Below are 5,632 nucleotides of genomic sequence, written 5' to 3'. Positions count from 1 at the left end.
GTATGTGAGGACGCTCTATTGGCTGAAGCCCCCATGCTTGCTCCCAAGCAGCCAATCAGCTGCCAGAACTCCAGGAAGCTGAGCGCCATCGTTGTTCTGGTCCAACGAGCTCCTGAGTGGCTCGCCGGCAGCGGGGTCGACGGCGTTCTGCAGGGAAAACAGGAAACGTGAGATGATTAAAAACTCAGCTCTGACACCAGAAGCCCTGGCTCTGCCACCATCTTGTGGCGGCTGAGATGATCTCAGCTGTGAATCAAAGAGGAAACACGTGGAATTTTCCACAGCTGGAAAAGGCAGCGTTGTGTTTCCTGTCAGCCTCATGAAGTGGGTTTACTTGGTGAGAAGAGGAAGACAGACTGGAAATATGAACTAACCCCATTTAACCCCAAATATGAAGACTGGACGGTTTATTTTTACATGTAAAGCATGATTCGTGCAGAACATTTATAACGTGTTAAACTCAAGGCTTGAAGGTCAAATGTGGCATTTTATGTGATCTGTGAGAACTTCAAACACGCACAAATACCTCAAATATAAGCTGCTTTAAAGCCAGCACTGACATTAAACTACATCTCCCAGAATGCATGTTTCTCTAAGCTAACTGCTAATGTTGAGCTGTAATCAAACGTACACAAGCACCATCCCCATTATTTAACAGAGAAAGTAAGAAGAGAGGAGGCAGGATAAAAAAGAGTGTAATTTGTTTATTTTCCCTTTTTATATTTGTTTAATGTATGTAGTGTACTAGCATGCTAGTCTGAGCTAACGCTAACGTTGCTAGTCTTGCATGTAAACAAATGCGGCTTTGTTTTGTGTTGTTTATTTTACATTACGTCAGACGTACTTGTAGTGCTTTATAGTGATAGTTAAAATATATGTTTTAACACTGTTTGTACACTCAAAACACCTCGTAGAGCACTATTATTGTACGTTTTATTGTTGCAGAGCAAAATAATAGAAACGCTTTTTCCGATATTTGAAACTGGAACGCTATCAGCTCAGAACTGACGTCAGTCCGGCTTCAGGATTTCGAGTTCTGATACAACTGGAACACAGCATTACGACTAAGTCGAGGTGCGCAGAATCAAAAGTAACCAAAGGACATGTTAAAATGCTGTTTCTATGCAGAAAATACCAGGTAGAACTCAGTTATTGTTTGTTAGCAGTGCTCAGCTTGAGCAATGAGACAAGAAAGGTTTTGTGTTTTTAGTCAAAGTTCAACACAAAACGTCAACATTACACTACAAAAACTGTCCACCTAACCAAGTTTTAAAAACTTATATCAGCCAAAAAGTCTTTTTGATCTTGTTTTCAGACTGATTTACTAAACAAGAACTGATTGTGTAAGAATAATCATCTTGTTTTCAGAATGTGTAAGATTATTTGTCTTGTTAGTCTGAAAATTTGACTCTAATTAAGTCAAACATTTCTGCCAGTGGAGTAAGAACATTTTACTTGGTGAGATTCTTGAAATAAGAAAAAATTGAGTCAAATGAAGTAAGTGCCTAGGCGCTTCAACTCGCCTAGGCACCAAAATGGCTAAAGCCAGCTCTGAACACACCAAACATCAGCTCATTGTCTGAAGAACTGAGCCATTTTTGTGTTTGCTAATGCTTATTTGCTCTGGCAGCTATCTTGAATCGAGTTACCTCCAACAGTTAATCAGTTGCGTACGCATTGACTGCTTTCTGAGTGTGGGAGATATTTTGCTAACATAGATGAAAGACACAGACAGGCTCAAAAACATTATGACATCTCACAATCAAATCTGGGGTTAAAATACCTTAAAACAGGCCCAAATATTGTTCTTTTCATTTTCTCTCTGTTCAGTTCAGAATAGCTTCAACTCTTTTCATCTGCCCATAAAACTGTGAGCGGAGAAAGATAAAACAAACGTAGCTGTAAATCACTTCTAATCATAGAGTCTGTATTGCTGAAACTTTTGGGAACGAGGCACTTGGGCTTCAGCGGAGTGAACTCATTTTCTTGCAGCCCAAACTGCAGCAGGATGTGCAGAATTGGCCCATTAGGGAAGCAGTTAGCTGCTAACAAGCCGCCCAAACGTCGCCACACCTCGTTTCCACATCTCCCCGGTACGGCACTTCCAGAAAAAACACACATCTATATCACTGTTCACTTAAACTACAGGCACACAGCATCCCTCCTTCCAGTCCCTGGGCTGTCGTTGAGGAAGAGGAAGGGCAGCGACTAACAAAGAAATAAAAGGCTGATTTAGAAAACTGCGGATTGTTCTGCTGTTTCCAGCTGAACCCTCAGATTTCTCTCTGGAGTGAAGCTGTTAATATCTCCTTGCTGCAGCTTTATCTCTGTGTTGGGAATTACTTTTATTAAAAGAAGACAAGCAGTTCAGGACATCTTGAACTGCTTGATTTTCTTCTGAATCCACGTTATTAATGCTTGAAAGAAGCAAAAAAATGTGTTCATGTTTTTAAAGCACAAATGAAGCTGTAGAACAGAAGTTTTAGTTATATGTATATATTTTTTCCATTTCATATCGTTCAAACGTTGCAAGGGAGGTGAGGTGGAAAAAAGTTTTTTAATGTACATGATTTATTTGAAGAGCTAATAATTGAACAAAGACAATAAATCAATAAGTTAAAATTAGTAGAACAAACTTTGTAGATAAATTACATGAAGTGAGGCTAACAATTTCCCACTTCTCTGCTACTGTCAGCCAAGAGTCATCAATATGTTCTTGGGTACCTATGTTCCCTGGTAATTATATTCTCAGGTACCCATTTTCTCAGGTGCCTATGTTCCTTGTTCTTTGGTATATTCTCCTTATTACTCATGTTCCCTGGTAAATGTTCCTTGGTACCTATGTTCTTTGGTATATTTTCCTTATTACCTATGTTCAAAGGTACCTATGCTCCCTGGTACTTATATTCTCAGGTACCTATGTTCCCTAGTATATGTTCGCTGGTACATGTGTTCCTTGGAATATGTTCCTTGGTACCTATGTTCTTTGGTATATTTTCCCTGTTATCTTTGTTTCCTGGTATATGTTCAAGGGTACGTATGAACCCTGGTAATTATATTCTCAGGTACCTATGCTCTTGCGTACCTATGTTCCCTGGTATATGTTCCCGGGTACCTATGTTCCATGGTATCTACGTTCACTGATACCTATGTTCCCTGATACCTATGTTTCTAGTGTACAGTACCTCTGTTACCCAGTACCTATGTTCCATGGTATATGTTTCTTTGTACCTATGTTCTTGGTACCAATGTTTGGTATCTGTTCTTGGGTACCCATGTTCCCAAGTACTTAAACAAAGCCATTGGTTAAATCAGCCAAAAACTAAAGGGAAGCTTGAGTCACGTGAATAAGCTACGTTAGAATATCTATATAGTATATAGATTATTTTTGATTGGTCTGTTAAAAGAGCCCAAGGTGGAAACTTCTTGAGGAGCATTCACAGCTGACATCATTAGTCAGAAACTGACCCCTAGCCAACCTGCTGAGGCTGCTTATGAGAACATGCAGTGTCAGAGATCAGACCCAGATAAAACTGCACCTGCTGGCCGTGGAGCTGATCCGTACCTGATCCCAGCCAAGAACCTGAGCCCAGTCTAACCTGCTGGACAGATGAACTTTGGTCTGAATGACCTAACTCACCCTGGATGGGAGCGCAGGTGTGAGCCGACCAGTGCAGGCTGGACCCATCACCTTGAACCTTCCCACACAGCTGGGTTCCTCTGGGACCCGGCCAAATCACAGACATAAACTGGAGAGCAGGTGCTGGAGAGATTGAGGGGGAGTGGTTTTTAATAAGCATTTGTGTGATTTAATAAAGTTTATCTTCATAACCAGGCTAAACCTTATTGAATGCTTAATAATATGAAGCTGTGTAATTTGAGTTTGTCTTCATTAGAACAATGGACAGGAGGAGTTTGTTTTTGGGTATAATCAGGAGATATAAACTTAAACACAAACCATGTCAACATTTGGCTGCTCATCATTACTCCTGTTCACCACCTTTATGACGTCACAATCCTGCCAAAAACACAAGGAGCGCATTATGTCACAGGTGGAAAAAACAGTGTTACAATCAACAAACTTTTCTTCTCCTTACCTTCTTCTTGTCTTTCTACTCTTCTTCTCCTATGCTTTGAATCCATTTCTCATCTCAAACTTCTTGGATTTGAGCTGAAAATCCGTCCAATCAGATCAGTCGGAAGAGTTACCGGCCCCAACTGACTGATACACCCACTAAAACCAAGTAGGGTCTCTGCGGACGAGTGGGCGTGTCCCAACTAAAGGCGATTCTAAAGCGACACACCTGATTTGATGGACTTTGTTAAAGGGACACACCTGATTGGACAAGAACAAAAGGGGCGTTACTCTACGGCACCACCTGATTGGACAAGAACAAAAGGGGCGTTACTGTACGGCACCACGTTTTCTGGAGACCCCTACTTGGGTCACATTTCTCCTGGTTAACCTTAGTGTTGGGGTCAGGGTCAGGCTGTAAACAGGTCAAGCAGGGTCTAAGGATACCGTCATGTACGTAGGCCTCGTAACCCACAGTGTTTATGCTTTAGACACGCCCACTCTTGTGACACGCCCACTTTGATTCCACAGATTACCCCTTCTCATTAAAACAGAGCAAGTGTAATTTTTTGTCAAGAGAGAGCAAACAGATGGGTATGAGGGGCGTGTTTTACTGCTCGTGTTCACAGGCCTGCAAATAAATGTATGAGCCCGCAACCAGAGATATGTGTTCTCTTGATTAATAAATGTGCTGATTGGGATACCATACACCTGCTTTTATCCTGGTTTCAGTTTTTGTTTTTTTGTCCTGGGAATCTTGGAAAAGTACCAAATGAATTACTTAGTCTGTGTTGTTAGACGAGCAGGAGCCTCTGCGACCGGATGATAGAGAAGTGGTAGAAAATGATGATTTGGAATATTTTTAAAACAGAAATGAGATGAAAAAAAAACTATTGCTTAAAAAATCCAGATGTGAGAGGTGAAAATGTAAAGAAACCATTTCTGGTGTGATTTAATTGCAACCAAAGCTTTCTGCTTCTTGCCTGCAAAATATCTGTGGAGGCTTGTGACCCCAAAATTATACAAACACACAAACTTCATCATTAACCCTAATAAACAAAAGTTTTCTGACAATACAAACATCTTTTACAGCAATACTAAGTTTATTATTTTATGTTTTTATATTCCCAATACTTCTATGAAAAATATAACTACCAATATTTTTATTACCTTTAAATATGATTTCTGGAGCTTTTCCAATGATCCTAACATGATGCTTGTGGCTTACAACCAGAGCTGTAAAGTAACTAAGTACAAATACTTTGTTACTGTTACATAAGTAGAAGTTTTGTGTATCTGTACTTCAGTAATTATTTTTCAGCCTACTTTTTACTTCTTACACTTATAAAAAAGTCAAGAAGTATAAAGTTGTTCCTTTTATTTCATTTCTGCTTGTTTTCATTGCAGCTTGTTGTTGTAAAAAATAAAAACTATCCATATAAACTGAGCCTCCTAGATAGAGTGAATTTAACTGTGGTTGAATGAGAAGTATAAATACAGTGGGGAAAATAAGTATTTAGTCAGTCACCAATTGTGCAAGTTCTCCCACTTAAAAAG

The 5,632-nt window shown here is 39.8% G+C and overlaps 1 long non-coding RNA gene across 1 annotated transcript; it reads right to left on the bottom strand.

Moving 5' to 3' along the window:
* Window positions 1-6: 6 nt before the first annotated feature.
* LOC106529903 (uncharacterized) lies at window positions 7-4,319 on the bottom strand. The gene is made up of 3 exons (XR_001311710.1): window positions 3,959-4,319; window positions 3,641-3,763; window positions 7-147 (listed from the first exon to the last, which is right to left on the bottom strand). It is a non-coding gene; the product is annotated as an uncharacterized LOC106529903 (long non-coding RNA).
* Window positions 4,320-5,632: the final 1,313 nt, after the last annotated feature.

The sequence above is a fragment of the Austrofundulus limnaeus genome, unplaced genomic scaffold (assembly GCF_001266775.1).
Source record: "Austrofundulus limnaeus strain Quisiro unplaced genomic scaffold, Austrofundulus_limnaeus-1.0 Scaffold474, whole genome shotgun sequence".
In the NCBI taxonomy this organism is placed as follows: domain Eukaryota; kingdom Metazoa; phylum Chordata; class Actinopteri; order Cyprinodontiformes; family Rivulidae; genus Austrofundulus; species Austrofundulus limnaeus.
This window is presented reverse-complemented; position numbering and strand designations above follow the sequence as displayed.